Raw genomic sequence first — 18,172 nt, 5'->3', positions numbered from 1 at the left:
GAGGAGCTCTGAGCTCACACAGAAACCTGAAATTTGACTTCAAAGTGTTCCTGGATACCGGTCTGTGAATCTTCTTTCATACATGTACACGGACGGTCAATCTGCTTGTATGTGAACGTGCAGGATAGCAGACCTCCACCTGCCCAGCAAGATCACGGGACTCTGCCGTTCACCTCAGGCGCACGAGGACATCGTTTGCATGAAAGTGTGGCCAGGTAAGACTCATTCTGGAAAAAGTACACATTTGAATAACGCGCCTAAAACTCAGTGATAGTTTATGATCTAATTATAAAATCTACGGAGAAATATAACTGTTTTTGACAGTGTGGCAGTCGCTTTCGTCCCGAAGTGAGGACTCTGACGGGACGCTGCGGGGCTCGCCGAACCCCAGTCAAAAATCCACAAATTTAAAGTTATCTCGCTTTTTCTCCAAAATCTGCGTCGGTCCGCGTGTTTTCGATCTGGGAAAGTAATCAGTAGGCTCTGTTGAGTAATTCGGCTTAAAAAAATGACCATGAGAAGGTTTTTAAAGTGTTTTTTCAGTGCTTCATCAATTGCTTATTAGACCAGGTGAATCGAACTCCGTTCGTCTATGGCTCATCGAAGCTATGGCTTGTTGGGTGCTTCCTGACATTAACGGATCATCAATGTCGCGTCTTAGCTGACATATTTCTCTTCTATATTTGTTTTATTTTGTATGGGGCAGCAATCTCTCCACATAATTGGCTGTTCAAGCTCAATTATAGGTAGGGTTACCACCCGTCCCGTAAAATACGGAATCGCCCTTTAATTGACAATTAAACGTTGCGTCCCGTATTGAACCAATACGGGACACACACTAAACACACTCAACACTAAATCTAACAATAATGAACAAAATATAACACAGGAAATACAAAGACCAGCAAAATTGTCGTGGCGGGATCTACGCAGGACCCCAGTCGTGTGGCCGACACACGACCGGAGCGGGGGTCCTGCGTAGATCCCGCCACGACACTGGGATTGTACGTGCACCCTAGAACAGAAATATGTCAGCTAAGACGCGACATTGATGATCCGTTAATGTCAGGAAGCACCCAACAAGCCATAGCTTCGATGAGCCATAGACGAACGGAGTTCGATTCACCTGATCTAATCAGCAATTGATGAAGCACTGAAAAAACACTTTAAAAACCTTCTCATGGTCATTTTTTTAAGCCGAATTACTCAACAGAGCCTACTGATTACTTTCCTAGATCGGAAAGACGCGGACCGATGCAGATTTTGGAGAAAAAGGGAGATGACTTTAAATTTGTGGATTTTTGACTGGGGTTTGGCGAGCCCCGCAGCGTCCAGTCAGAGTCCTCACTTCGGGACGAAAGCGACTGCCACACTGTCAAAAACAGTTATATTTCTCCGTAGATTTTACAAATAGATCATAAACTATCACTGAGTTTTAGGCATGTTATTCAAATGTGTACTTTTTCCAGAATGAGTCTTACCTGGCCACACTTTCATGCAAACGATGTCCTCGTGCGCCTGAGGTGAACGGCAGTGTCCCGTGATCTTGCTGCGCAGGTGGAGGTCTGCTATCCTGCACGTTCACATACAACCAGATTGACTGTCTGTGTACATGTATGAAAGAAGATTCACCGACCGGTATCGAGGAACACTTTGAAGTCAAATTTCAGGTTTCTGCGTGAGCTCAGAGCTCTATGTCCAGCCTGACCCGGTTCTGGACGTCTACAGACAGCCAAAATGAGTCGCACAAAGACGTGTTAGTTGGCCATGATCTGGACGTCTATATGGCAAGAATTAGTTGATAAATGACAGTGCAATTAGAAATCCAGCCTGACCCGGGTCTGGGCGTAAACAGCCAGAATGAGTCGCAAAAATAGGTTTTAGTTGGCCATGATCTGGACGTGTATTGGACGTCAAGAATTAGTTGATACATGACATTGGGATTATACGTGCACCCTGACCCAGTTCTGGACGTCTACAGACATCCAAAATAAGTTGCAAATGACTAGGCCACTAGGAAAGAAGATTCGCCGACCGCTATAGAGGAACACTTTGAAGTCAAATTTCAGGTTTCTGCGCGAGTTCAGAGCTCCTCGTGCGCAAATAATCGACTGTGTGACATAGACAGGCTTAAGTAGTTTACGTATTGACTGAATCATGCTCTCCTGTCTCTGCTCTCTGTGCGAGCTAGACGTTGAAAAGACGTTTTACTTTCAATGTTATATAGACATCATTAAAATACGTTTCCAGGACGTCATAAAGGTGACAGGCGTCACTAAACAAAGTTTTCAAACAAAATTGTTTAATATCATGAAGACCTCATTGAAGGCGTCAGAATGAACATTTTTGCGTCTTGGACATTGTTATTTACTCATTCCAATACGTTTTAAACAATTATTGGACATCCAGAAATCCTGAATGTATGTCAACATAGCCCACGTTTTCTCTGGCTCTTCAATTTTTTCCTTTCCTTTTTTTAGTAGTAGTCAGGCTGGACGTAAAATCGCAATGTCATTTATCAATTAATTTTGGATGTCCAACACAGGCCATGGCCTAGTCATTTGCAACTCATTTTGGATGTCTGCAGACGTCCAGAACTGGGTCAGGGTGCACGTATAATCCCAATGTCATTTATCAACGAATTCTAGATGTCCAATACACATCCAAATCATGGACAAGCAGTATGTCTTTTTGCAACTCATTCTGGTTGTCTGTAGACATCCAGAACCGGCTCAGGCTGGATTTATAATTGCAATGTCATTTATCGACTAATTCTGGTTGTCATATAGACGTCCAGATCATGGCCAACTAAAAGGTCTTTTTGCGATTCATTTTGGCTGTCTGTAGACGTCCAGAACCGGGTCAGGCTGGACATAGAGCACTGAGCTCATGCAGAAACCTGAAATTTGACTTCAAAGTGTTCCTCGATACCGGTCGGTGAATCTTCTTTCATACATGTACACGGACAGTCAGTCTGGTTGTATGTGAACGTGCAGAATAGCAGATCTCCTCCTGCCCAGCAAGATCACGGGACTCTGCCGTTCACCTCAGGCGCACGAGGACATCGTATGTTGACATACATTCAGGATTTCTGGATGTCCAATAATTGTCTAAAACGTATTGCAATGAGTAAATAACAATGTCCAAGACGCAATAATATTCATTCCGATGCCTTCAATGAGGTCTTCAACAATTTTGTTTGAAAACGTAGTTTAGTGACGCCTGTCACCTTTATGACGTCCTGAAAACGTATTTTAATGATGTCTATATAACATTGAAAGTAAAACGTCTTTTCAACGTCTAGCTCACACAGAGAGCAGAGACAGGAGAGCATGATTCAGTCAATACGTAAACTACTTAAGCCTGTCTACGTCTCATAGTCGATTCTTTGCGCACGAGGAGCTCTGAGCTCACACAGAAACCTGAAATTTGACTTCAAAGTGTTCCTGGATACCGGTCTGTGAATCTTCTTTCATACATGTACACGGACGGTCAATCTGCTTGTATGTGAACGTGCAGGATAGCAGACCTCCACCTGCCCAGCAAGATCACGGGACTCTGCCGTTCACCTCAGGCGCACGAGGACATCGTTTGCATGAAAGTGTGGCCAGGTAAGACTCATTCTGGAAAAAGTACACATTTGAATAACACGCCTAAAACTCAGTGATAGTTTATGATCTATTTATAAAATCTACGGAGAAATATAACTGTTTATGACAGTGTGCCAGTCGCTTTCGTCCCGAAGTGAGGACTCTGACGGGACGCTGCGGGGCTCGCCGAACCCCAGTCAAAAATCCACAAATTTAAAGTCATCTCGCTTTTTCTCCAAAATCTGCGTCGGTCCGCGTGTTTTCGATCTGGGAAAGTAATCAGTAGGCTCTGCTGAGTAATTCGGCTTAAAAAATTGACCATGAGAAGGTTTTTAAAGAGTTTTTTCAGTGCTTCATCAATTGCTTATTAGACCAGGTGAATCGAACTCCGTTCGTCTATGGCTCATCGAAGCTATGGCTTGTTGGGTGCTTCCTGACATTAACGGATCATCAATGTCGCGTCTTAGCTGACATATTTCTCTTCTATATTTGTTTTATTTTGTATGGGGCAGCAATCTCTCCACATAATTGGCTGTTCAAGCTCAATTATAGGTAGGGTTACCACCCGTCCCGTAAAATACGGAATCGCCCTTTAATTGACAATTAAACGTTGCGTCCCGTATTGAACCAATACGGGACACACACTAAACACACTCAACACTAAATCTAACAATAATGAACAAAATATAACACAGGAAATACAAAGACCAGCAAAATTGTCGTGGCGGGATCTACGCAGGACCCCAGTCGTGTGGCCGACACACGACCGGAGCGGGGGTCCTGCGTAGATCCCGCCACGACACTGGGATTGTACGTGCACCCTAGAACAGAAATATGTCAGCTAAGACGCGACATTGATGATCCGTTAATGTCAGGAAGCACCCAACAAGCCATAGCTTCGATGAGCCATAGACGAACGGAGTTCGATTCACCTGATCTAATCAGCAATTGATGAAGCACTGAAAAAACACTTTAAAAACCTTCTCATGGTCATTTTTTTAAGCCGAATTACTCAACAGAGCCTACTGATTACTTTCCTAGATCGGAAAGACGCGGACCGATGCAGATTTTGGAGAAAAAGGGAGATGACTTTAAATTTGTGGATTTTTGACTGGGGTTTGGCGAGCCCCGCAGCGTCCAGTCAGAGTCCTCACTTCGGGACGAAAGCGACTGCCACACTGTCAAAAACAGTTATATTTCTCCGTAGATTTTACAAATAGATCATAAACTATCACTGAGTTTTAGGCATGTTATTCAAATGTGTACTTTTTCCAGAATGAGTCTTACCTGGCCACACTTTCATGCAAACGATGTCCTCGTGCGCCTGAGGTGAACGGCAGTGTCCCGTGATCTTGCTGCGCAGGTGGAGGTCTGCTATCCTGCACGTTCACATACAACCAGATTGACTGTCTGTGTACATGTATGAAAGAAGATTCACCGACCGGTATCGAGGAACACTTTGAAGTCAAATTTCAGGTTTCTGCGTGAGCTCAGAGCTCTATGTCCAGCCTGACCCGGTCCTGGACGTCTACAGACAGCCAAAATGAGTCGCACAAAGACGTGTTAGTTGGCCATGATCTGGACGTCTATATGGCAAGAATTAGTTGATAAATGACAGTGCAATTAGAAATCCAGCCTGACCCGGGTCTGGGCGTAAACAGCCAGAATGAGTCGCAAAAATAGGTTTTAGTTGGCCATGATCTGGACGTGTATTGGACGTCAAGAATTAGTTGATACATGACATTGGGATTATACGTGCACCCTGACCCAGTTCTGGACGTCTACAGACATCCAAAATAAGTTGCAAATGACTAGGCCACTAGGAAAGAAGATTCGCCGACCGCTATCGAGGAACACTTTGAAGTCAAATTTCAGGTTTCTGCGCGAGTTCAGAGCTCCTCGTGCGCAAATAATCGACTGTGTGACATAGACAGGCTTAAGTAGTTTACGTATTGACTGAATCATGCTCTCCTGTCTCTGCTCTCTGTGCGAGCTAGACGTTGAAAAGACGTTTTACTTTCAATGTTATATAGACATCATTAAAATACGTTTCCAGGACGTCATAAAGGTGACAGGCGTCACTAAACAAAGTTTTCAAACAAAATTGTTTAATATCATGAAGACCTCATTGAAGGCGTCAGAATGAACATTTTTGCGTCTTGGACATTGTTATTTACTCATTCCAATACGTTTTAAACAATTATTGGACATCCAGAAATCCTGAATGTATGTCAACATAGCCCACGTTTTCTCTGGCTCTTCAATTTTTTCCTTTCCTTTTTTTAGTAGTAGTCAGGCTGGACGTAAAATCGCAATGTCATTTATCAATTAATTTTGGATGTCCAACACAGGCCATGGCCTAGTCATTTACAACTCATTTTGGATGTCTGCAGACGTCCAGAACTGGGTCAGGGTGCACGTATAATCCCAATGTCATTTATCAACGAATTCTAGATGTCCAATACACATCCAAATCATGGACAAGCAGTATGTCTTTTTGCAACTCATTCTGGTTGTCTGTAGACATCCAGAACCGGCTCAGGCTGGATTTGTAATTGCAATGTCATTTATCGACTAATTCTGGTTGTCATATAGAGGTCCAGATCATGGCCAACTAAAAGGTCTTTTTGCGATTCATTTTGGCTGTCTGTAGACGTCCAGAACCGGGTCAGGCTGGACATAGAGCACTGAGCTCATGCAGAAACCTGAAATTTGACTTCAAAGTGTTCCTCGATACCGGTCGGTGAATCTTCTTTCATACATGTACACGGACAGTCAGTCTGGTTGTATGTGAACGTGCAGAATAGCAGATCTCCACCTGCCCAGCAAGATCACGGGACTCTGCCGTTCACCCCAGGCGCACGAGGACATCGTATGTTGACATACATTCAGGATTTCTGGATGTCCAATAATTGTCTAAAACGTATTGCAATGAGTAAATAACAATGTCCAAGACGCAATAATATTCATTCTGATGCCTTCAATGAGGTCTTCAACAATTTTGTTCGAAAACGTAGTTTAGTGACGCCTGTCACCTTTATGACGTCCTGAAAACGTATTTTAATGATGTCTATATAACATTGAAAGTAAAACGTCTTTTCAACGTCTAGCTCACACAGAGAGCAGAGACAGGAGAGCATGATTCAGTCAATACGTAAACTACTTAAGCCTGTCTACGTCTCATAGTCGATTCTTTGCGCACGAGGAGCTCTGAGCTCACACAGAAACCTGAAATTTGACTTCAAAGTGTTCCTGGATACCGGTCTGTGAATCTTCTTTCATACATGTACACGGACGGTCAATCTGCTTGTATGTGAACGTGCAGGATAGCAGACCTCCACCTGCCCAGCAAGATCACGGGACTCTGCCGTTCACCTCAGGCGCACGAGGACATCGTTTGCATGAAAGTGTGGCCAGGTAAGACTGATTCTGGAAAAAGTACACATTTGAATAACACGCCTAAAACTCAGTGATAGTTTATGATCTATTTATAAAATCTACGGAGAAATATAACTGTTTATGACAGTGTGCCAGTCGCTTTCGTCCCGAAGTGAGGACTCTGACGGGACGCTGCGGGGCTCGCCGAACCCCAGTCAAAAATCCACAAATTTAAAGTCATCTCGCTTTTTCTCCAAAATCTGCGTCGGTCCGCGTGTTTTCGATCTGGGAAAGTAATCAGTAGGCTCTGCTGAGTAATTCGGCTTAAAAAATTGACCATGAGAATGTTTTTAAAGAGTTTTTTCAGTGCTTCATCAATTGCTTATTAGACCAGGTGAATCGAACTCCGTTCGTCTATGGCTCATCGAAGCTATGGCTTGTTGGGTGCTTCCTGACATTAACGGATCATCAATGTCGCGTCTTAGCTGACATATTTCTCTTCTATATTTGTTTTATTTTGTATGGGGCAGCAATCTCTCCACATAATTGGCTGTTCAAGCTCAATTATAGGTAGGGTTACCACCCGTCCCATAAAATACGGAATCGCCCTTTAATTGACAATTAAACGTTGCGTCCCGTATTGAACCAATACGGGACACACACTAAACACACTCAACACTAAATCTAACAATAATGAACAAAATATAACACAGGAAATACAAAGACCAGCAAAATTGTCGTGGCGGGATCTACGCAGGACCCCAGTCCTGTGGCCGACACACGACCGGAGCGGGGGTCCTGCGTAGATCCCGCCACGACACTGGGATTGTACGTGCACCCTAGAACAGAAATATGTCAGCTAAGACGCGACATTGATGATCCGTTAATGTCAGGAAGCACCCAACAAGCCATAGCTTCGATGAGCCATAGACGAACGGATTTCGATTCACCTGATCTAATCAGCAATTGATGAAGCACTGAAAAAACACTTTAAAAACCTTCTCATGGTCATTTTTTTAAGCCGAATTACTCAACACAGCCTACTGATTACTTTCCTAGATCGGAAAGACGCGGACCGATGCAGATTTTGGAGAAAAAGGGAGATGACTTTAAATTTGTGGATTTTTGACTGGGGTTTGGCGAGCCCCGCAGCGTCCAGTCAGAGTCCTCACTTCGGGACGAAAGCGACTGCCACACTGTCAAAAACAGTTATATTTCTCCGTAGATTTTACAAATAGATCATAAACTATCACTGAGTTTTAGGCATGTTATTCAAATGTGTACTTTTTCCAGAATGAGTCTTACCTGGCCACACTTTCATGCAAACGATGTCCTCGTGCGCCTGAGGTGAACGGCAGTGTCCCGTGATCTTGCTGCGCAGGTGGAGGTCTGCTATCCTGCACGTTCACATACAACCAGATTGACTGTCTGTGTACATGTATGAAAGAAGATTCACCGACCGGTATCGAGGAACACTTTGAAGTCAAATTTCAGGTTTCTGCGTGAGCTCAGAGCTCTATGTCCAGCCTGACCCGGTCCTGGACGTCTACAGACAGCCAAAATGAGTCGCACAAAGACGTGTTAGTTGGCCATGATCTGGACGTCTATATGGCAAGAATTAGTTGATAAATGACAGTGCAATTAGAAATCCAGCCTGACCCGGGTCTGGGCGTAAACAGCCAGAATGAGTCGCAAAAATAGGTTTTAGTTGGCCATGATCTGGACGTGTATTGGACGTCAAGAATTAGTTGATACATGACATTGGGATTATACGTGCACCCTGACCCAGTTGTGGACGTCTACAGACATCCAAAATAAGTTGCAAATGACTAGGCCACTAGGAAAGAAGATTCGCCGACCGCTATCGAGGAACACTTTGAAGTCAAATTTCAGGTTTCTGCGCGAGTTCAGAGCTCCTCGTGCGCAAATAATCGACTGTGTGACATAGACAGGCTTAAGTAGTTTACGTATTGACTGAATCATGCTCTCCTGTCTCTGCTCTCTGTGCGAGCTAGACGTTGAAAAGACGTTTTACTTTCAATGTTATATAGACATCATTAAAATACGTTTCCAGGACGTCATAAAGGTGACAGGCGTCACTAAACAAAGTTTTCAAACAAAATTGTTTAATATCATGAAGACCTCATTGAAGGCGTCAGAATGAACATTTTTGCGTCTTGGACATTGTTATTTACTCATTCCAATACGTTTTAAACAATTATTGGACATCCAGAAATCCTGAATGTATGTCAACATAGCCCACGTTTTCTCTGGCTCTTCAATTTTTTCCTTTCCTTTTTTTAGTAGTAGTCAGGCTGGACGTAAAATCGCAATGTCATTTATCAATTAATTTTGGATGTCCAACACAGGCCATGGCCTAGTCATTTACAACTCATTTTGGATGTCTGCAGACGTCCAGAACTGGGTCAGGGTGCACGTATAATCCCAATGTCATTTATCAACGAATTCTAGATGTCCAATACACATCCAAATCATGGACAAGCAGTATGTCTTTTTGCAACTCATTCTGGTTGTCTGTAGACATCCAGAACCGGCTCAGGCTGGATTTGTAATTGCAATGTCATTTATCGACTAATTCTGGTTGTCATATAGAGGTCCAGATCATGGCCAACTAAAAGGTCTTTTTGCGATTCATTTTGGCTGTCTGTAGACGTCCAGAACCGGGTCAGGCTGGACATAGAGCACTGAGCTCATGCAGAAACCTGAAATTTGACTTCAAAGTGTTCCTCGATACCGGTCGGTGAATCTTCTTTCATACATGTACACGGACAGTCAGTCTGGTTGTATGTGAACGTGCAGAATAGCAGATCTCCACCTGCCCAGCAAGATCACGGGACTCTGCCGTTCACCCCAGGCGCACGAGGACATCGTATGTTGACATACATTCAGGATTTCTGGATGTCCAATAATTGTCTAAAACGTATTGCAATGAGTAAATAACAATGTCCAAGACGCAATAATATTCATTCTGATGCCTTCAATGAGGTCTTCAACAATTTTGTTCGAAAACGTAGTTTAGTGACGCCTGTCACCTTTATGACGTCCTGAAAACGTATTTTAATGATGTCTATATAACATTGAAAGTAAAACGTCTTTTCAACGTCTAGCTCACACAGAGAGCAGAGACAGGAGAGCATGATTCAGTCAATACGTAAACTACTTAAGCCTGTCTACGTCTCATAGTCGATTCTTTGCGCACGAGGAGCTCTGAGCTCACACAGAAACCTGAAATTTGACTTCAAAGTGTTCCTGGATACCGGTCTGTGAATCTTCTTTCATACATGTACACGGACGGTCAATCTGCTTGTATGTGAACGTGCAGGATAGCAGACCTCCACCTGCCCAGCAAGATCACGGGACTCTGCCGTTCACCTCAGGCGCACGAGGACATCGTTTGCATGAAAGTGTGGCCAGGTAAGACTCATTCTGGAAAAAGTACACATTTGAATAACGCGCCTAAAACTCAGTGATAGTTTATGATCTAATTATAAAATCTACGGAGAAATATAACTGTTTTTGACAGTGTGGCAGTCGCTTTCGTCCCGAAGTGAGGACTCTGACGGGACGCTGCGGGGCTCGCCGAACCCCAGTCAAAAATCCACAAATTTAAAGTTATCTCGCTTTTTCTCCAAAATCTGCGTCGGTCCGCGTGTTTTCGATCTGGGAAAGTAATCAGTAGGCTCTGCTGAGTAATTCGGCTTAAAAAATTGACCATGAGAATGTTTTTAAAGAGTTTTTTCAGTGCTTCATCAATTGCTTATTAGACCAGGTGAATCGAACTCCGTTCGTCTATGGCTCATCGAAGCTATGGCTTGTTGGGTGCTTCCTGACATTAACGGATCATCAATGTCGCGTCTTAGCTGACATATTTCTCTTCTATATTTGTTTTATTTTGTATGGGGCAGCAATCTCTCCACATAATTGGCTGTTCAAGCTCAATTATAGGTAGGGTTACCACCCGTCCCGTAAAATACGGAATCGCCCTTTAATTGACAATTAAACGTTGCGTCCCGTATTGAACCAATACGGGACACACACTAAACACACTCAACACTAAATCTAACAATAATGAACAAAATAAAACACAGGAAATACTAAGACCAGCAAAATTGTCGTGGCGGGATCTACGCAGGACCCCCGCTCCGGTCCTGTGTCGGCCACACGACCGGGGTCCTGCGTAGATCCCGCCACGACACTGGGATTGTACGTGCACCCTAGAACAGAAATATGTCAGCTAAGACGCGACATTGATGATCCGTTAATGTCAGGAAGCACCCAACAAGCCATAGCTTCGATGAGCCATAGACGAACGGATTTCGATTCACCTGATCTAATCAGCAATTGATGAAGCACTGAAAAAACACTTTAAAAACCTTCTCATGGTCATTTTTTTAAGCCGAATTACTCAACAGAGCCTACTGATTACTTTCCTAGATCGGAAAGACGCGGACCGATGCAGATTTTGGAGAAAAAGGGAGATGACTTTAAATTTGTGGATTTTTGACTGGGGTTTGGCGAGCCCCGCAGCGTCCAGTCAGAGTCCTCACTTCGGGACGAAAGCGACTGCCACACTGTCAAAAACAGTTATATTTCTCCGTAGATTTTACAAATAGATCATAAACTATCACTGAGTTTTAGGCATGTTATTCAAATGTGTACTTTTTCCAGAATGAGTCTTACCTGGCCACACTTTCATGCAAACGATGTCCTCGTGCGCCTGAGGTGAACGGCAGTGTCCCGTGATCTTGCTGCGCAGGTGGAGGTCTGCTATCCTGCACGTTCACATACAACCAGATTGACTGTCTGTGTACATGTATGAAAGAAGATTCACCGACCGGTATCGAGGAACACTTTGAAGTCAAATTTCAGGTTTCTGCGTGAGCTCAGAGCTCTATGTCCAGCCTGACCCGGTTCTGGACGTCTACAGACAGCCAAAATGAGTCGCACAAAGACGTGTTAGTTGGCCATGATCTGGACGTCTATATGGCAAGAATTAGTTGATAAATGACAGTGCAATTAGAAATCCAGCCTGACCCGGGTCTGGGCGTAAACAGCCAGAATGAGTCGCAAAAATAGGTTTTAGTTGGCCATGATCTGGACGTGTATTGGACGTCAAGAATTAGTTGATACATGACATTGGGATTATACGTGCACCCTGACCCAGTTCTGGACGTCTACAGACATCCAAAATAAGTTGCAAATGACTAGGCCACTAGGAAAGAAGATTCGCCGACCGCTATCGAGGAACACTTTGAAGTCAAATTTCAGGTTTCTGCGCGAGTTCAGAGCTCCTCGTGCGCAAATAATCGACTGTGTGACATAGACAGGCTTAAGTAGTTTACGTATTGACTGAATCATGCTCTCCTGTCTCTGCTCTCTGTGCGAGCTAGACGTTGAAAAGACGTTTTACTTTCAATGTTATATAGACATCATTAAAATACGTTTCCAGGACGTCATAAAGGTGACAGGCGTCACTAAACAAAGTTTTCAAACAAAATTGTTTAATATCATGAAGACCTCATTGAAGGCGTCAGAATGAACATTTTTGCGTCTTGGACATTGTTATTTACTCATTCCAATACGTTTTAAACAATTATTGGACATCCAGAAATCCTGAATGTATGTCAACATAGCCCACGTTTTCTCTGGCTCTTCAATTTTTTCCTTTCCTTTTTTTAGTAGTAGTCAGGCTGGACGTAAAATCGCAATGTCATTTATCAATTAATTTTGGATGTCCAACACAGGCCATGGCCTAGTCATTTGCAACTCATTTTGGATGTCTGCAGACGTCCAGAACTGGGTCAGGGTGCACGTATAATCCCAATGTCATTTATCAACGAATTCTAGATGTCCAATACACATCCAAATCATGGACAAGCAGTATGTCTTTTTGCAACTCATTCTGGTTGTCTGTAGACATCCAGAACCGGCTCAGGCTGGATTTATAATTGCAATGTCATTTATCGACTAATTCTGGTTGTCATATAGACGTCCAGATCATGGCCAACTAAAAGGTCTTTTTGCGATTCATTTTGGCTGTCTGTAGACGTCCAGAACCGGGTCAGGCTGGACATAGAGCACTGAGCTCATGCAGAAACCTGAAATTTGACTTCAAAGTGTTCCTCGATACCGGTCGGTGAATCTTCTTTCATACATGTACACGGACAGTCAGTCTGGTTGTATGTGAACGTGCAGAATAGCAGATCTCCTCCTGCCCAGCAAGATCACGGGACTCTGCCGTTCACCTCAGGCGCACGAGGACATCGTATGTTGACATACATTCAGGATTTCTGGATGTCCAATAATTGTCTAAAACGTATTGCAATGAGTAAATAACAATGTCCAAGACGCAATAATATTCATTCCGATGCCTTCAATGAGGTCTTCAACAATTTTGTTTGAAAACGTAGTTTAGTGACGCCTGTCACCTTTATGACGTCCTGAAAACGTATTTTAATGATGTCTATATAACATTGAAAGTAAAACGTCTTTTCAACGTCTAGCTCACACAGAGAGCAGAGACAGGAGAGCATGATTCAGTCAATACGTAAACTACTTAAGCCTGTCTACGTCTCATAGTCGATTCTTTGCGCACGAGGAGCTCTGAGCTCACACAGAAACCTGAAATTTGACTTCAAAGTGTTCCTGGATACCGGTCTGTGAATCTTCTTTCATACATGTACACGGACGGTCAATCTGCTTGTATGTGAACGTGCAGGATAGCAGACCTCCACCTGCCCAGCAAGATCACGGGACTCTGCCGTTCACCTCAGGCGCACGAGGACATCGTTTGCATGAAAGTGTGGCCAGGTAAGACTCATTCTGGAAAAAGTACACATTTGAATAACACGCCTAAAACTCAGTGATAGTTTATGATCTATTTATAAAATCTACGGAGAAATATAACTGTTTATGACAGTGTGCCAGTCGCTTTCGTCCCGAAGTGAGGACTCTGACGGGACGCTGCGGGGCTCGCCGAACCCCAGTCAAAAATCCACAAATTTAAAGTCATCTCGCTTTTTCTCCAAAATCTGCGTCGGTCCGCGTGTTTTCGATCTGGGAAAGTAATCAGTAGGCTCTGCTGAGTAATTCGGCTTAAAAAATTGACCATGAGAAGGTTTTTAAAGAGTTTTTTCAGTGCTTCATCAATTGCTTATTAGACCAGGTGAATCGAACTCCGTTCGTCTATGGCTCATCGAAGCTATGGCTTGTTGGGTGCTTCCTGACATTAACGGATCATCAATGTCGCGTCTTAGCTGACATATTTCTCTTCTATATTTGTTTTATTTTGTATGGGGCAGCAATCTCTCCACATAATTGGCTGTTCAAGCTCAATTATAGGTAGGGTTACCACCCGTCCCGTAAAATACGGAATCGCCCTTTAATTGACAATTAAACGTTGCGTCCCGTATTGAACCAATACGGGACACACACTAAACACACTCAACACTAAATCTAACAATAATGAACAAAATATAACACAGGAAATACAAAGACCAGCAAAATTGTCGTGGCGGGATCTACGCAGGACCCCAGTCGTGTGGCCGACACACGACCGGAGCGGGGGTCCTGCGTAGATCCCGCCACGACACTGGGATTGTACGTGCACCCTAGAACAGAAATATGTCAGCTAAGACGCGACATTGATGATCCGTTAATGTCAGGAAGCACCCAACAAGCCATAGCTTCGATGAGCCATAGACGAACGGAGTTCGATTCACCTGATCTAATCAGCAATTGATGAAGCACTGAAAAAACACTTTAAAAACCTTCTCATGGTCATTTTTTTAAGCCGAATTACTCAACAGAGCCTACTGATTACTTTCCTAGATCGGAAAGACGCGGACCGATGCAGATTTTGGAGAAAAAGGGAGATGACTTTAAATTTGTGGATTTTTGACTGGGGTTTGGCGAGCCCCGCAGCGTCCAGTCAGAGTCCTCACTTCGGGACGAAAGCGACTGCCACACTGTCAAAAACAGTTATATTTCTCCGTAGATTTTACAAATAGATCATAAACTATCACTGAGTTTTAGGCATGTTATTCAAATGTGTACTTTTTCCAGAATGAGTCTTACCTGGCCACACTTTCATGCAAACGATGTCCTCGTGCGCCTGAGGTGAACGGCAGTGTCCCGTGATCTTGCTGCGCAGGTGGAGGTCTGCTATCCTGCACGTTCACATACAACCAGATTGACTGTCTGTGTACATGTATGAAAGAAGATTCACCGACCGGTATCGAGGAACACTTTGAAGTCAAATTTCAGGTTTCTGCGTGAGCTCAGAGCTCTATGTCCAGCCTGACCCGGTCCTGGACGTCTACAGACAGCCAAAATGAGTCGCACAAAGACGTGTTAGTTGGCCATGATCTGGACGTCTATATGGCAAGAATTAGTTGATAAATGACAGTGCAATTAGAAATCCAGCCTGACCCGGGTCTGGGCGTAAACAGCCAGAATGAGTCGCAAAAATAGGTTTTAGTTGGCCATGATCTGGACGTGTATTGGACGTCAAGAATTAGTTGATACATGACATTGGGATTATACGTGCACCCTGACCCAGTTCTGGACGTCTACAGACATCCAAAATAAGTTGCAAATGACTAGGCCACTAGGAAAGAAGATTCGCCGACCGCTATCGAGGAACACTTTGAAGTCAAATTTCAGGTTTCTGCGCGAGTTCAGAGCTCCTCGTGCGCAAATAATCGACTGTGTGACATAGACAGGCTTAAGTAGTTTACGTATTGACTGAATCATGCTCTCCTGTCTCTGCTCTCTGTGCGAGCTAGACGTTGAAAAGACGTTTTACTTTCAATGTTATATAGACATCATTAAAATACGTTTCCAGGACGTCATAAAGGTGACAGGCGTCACTAAACAAAGTTTTCAAACAAAATTGTTTAATATCATGAAGACCTCATTGAAGGCGTCAGAATGAACATTTTTGCGTCTTGGACATTGTTATTTACTCATTCCAATACGTTTTAAACAATTATTGGACATCCAGAAATCCTGAATGTATGTCAACATAGCCCACGTTTTCTCTGGCTCTTCAATTTTTTCCTTTCCTTTTTTTAGTAGTAGTCAGGCTGGACGTAAAATCGCAATGTCATTTATCAATTAATTTTGGATGTCCAACACAGGCCATGGCCTAGTCATTTACAACTCATTTTGGATGTCTGCAGACGTCCAGAACTGGGTCAGGGTGCACGTATAATCCCAATGTCATTTATCAACGAATTCTAGATGTCCAATACACATCCAAATCATGGACAAGCAGTATGTCTTTTTGCAACTCATTCTGGTTGTCTGTAGACATCCAGAACCGGCTCAGGCTGGATTTGTAATTGCAATGTCATTTATCGACTAATTCTGGTTGTCATATAGAGGTCCAGATCATGGCCAACTAAAAGGTCTTTTTGCGATTCATTTTGGCTGTCTGTAGACGTCCAGAACCGGGTCAGGCTGGACATAGAGCACTGAGCTCATGCAGAAACCTGAAATTTGACTTCAAAGTGTTCCTCGATACCGGTCGGTGAATCTTCTTTCATACATGTACACGGACAGTCAGTCTGGTTGTATGTGAACGTGCAGAATAGCAGATCTCCACCTGCCCAGCAAGATCACGGGACTCTGCCGTTCACCCCAGGCGCACGAGGACATCGTATGTTGACATACATTCAGGATTTCTGGATGTCCAATAATTGTCTAAAACGTATTGCAATGAGTAAATAACAATGTCCAAGACGCAATAATATTCATTCTGATGCCTTCAATGAGGTCTTCAACAATTTTGTTCGAAAACGTAGTTTAGTGACGCCTGTCACCTTTATGACGTCCTGAAAACGTATTTTAATGATGTCTATATAACATTGAAAGTAAAACGTCTTTTCAACGTCTAGCTCACACAGAGAGCAGAGACAGGAGAGCATGATTCAGTCAATACGTAAACTACTTAAGCCTGTCTACGTCTCATAGTCGATTCTTTGCGCACGAGGAGCTCTGAGCTCACACAGAAACCTGAAATTTGACTTCAAAGTGTTCCTGGATACCGGTCTGTGAATCTTCTTTCATACATGTACACGGACGGTCAATCTGCTTGTATGTGAACGTGCAGGATAGCAGACCTCCACCTGCCCAGCAAGATCACGGGACTCTGCCGTTCACCTCAGGCGCACGAGGACATCGTTTGCATGAAAGTGTGGCCAGGTAAGACTCATTCTGGAAAAAGTACACATTTGAATAACGCGCCTAAAACTCAGTGATAGTTTATGATCTAATTATAAAATCTACGGAGAAATATAACTGTTTTTGACAGTGTGGCAGTCGCTTTCGTCCCGAAGTGAGGACTCTGACGGGACGCTGCGGGGCTCGCCGAACCCCAGTCAAAAATCCACAAATTTAAAGTTATCTCGCTTTTTCTCCAAAATCTGCGTCGGTCCGCGTGTTTTCGATCTGGGAAAGTAATCAGTAGGCTCTGCTGAGTAATTCGGCTTAAAAAATTGACCATGAGAATGTTTTTAAAGAGTTTTTTCAGTGCTTCATCAATTGCTTATTAGACCAGGTGAATCGAACTCCGTTCGTCTATGGCTCATCGAAGCTATGGCTTGTTGGGTGCTTCCTGACATTAACGGATCATCAATGTCGCGTCTTAGCTGACATATTTCTCTTCTATATTTGTTTTATTTTGTATGGGGCAGCAATCTCTCCACATAATTGGCTGTTCAAGCTCAATTATAGGTAGGGTTACCACCCGTCCCGTAAAATACGGAATCGCCCTTTAATTGACAATTAAACGTTGCGTCCCGTATTGAACCAATACGGGACACACACTAAACACACTCAACACTAAATCTAACAATAATGAACAAAATAAAACACAGGAAATACTAAGACCAGCAAAATTGTCGTGGCGGGATCTACGCAGGACCCCCGCTCCGGTCCTGTGTCGGCCACACGACCGGGGTCCTGCGTAGATCCCGCCACGACACTGGGATTGTACGTGCACCCTAGAACAGAAATATGTCAGCTAAGACGCGACATTGATGATCCGTTAATGTCAGGAAGCACCCAACAAGCCATAGCTTCGATGAGCCATAGACGAACGGATTTCGATTCACCTGATCTAATCAGCAATTGATGAAGCACTGAAAAAACACTTTAAAAACCTTCTCATGGTCATTTTT

This window comes from Chaetodon trifascialis, chromosome 23, assembly GCF_039877785.1.
Source record: "Chaetodon trifascialis isolate fChaTrf1 chromosome 23, fChaTrf1.hap1, whole genome shotgun sequence".
In the NCBI taxonomy this organism is placed as follows: Eukaryota; Metazoa; Chordata; class Actinopteri; order Chaetodontiformes; family Chaetodontidae; genus Chaetodon; species Chaetodon trifascialis.
Note: the sequence above shows the minus strand (reverse complement) of the source record.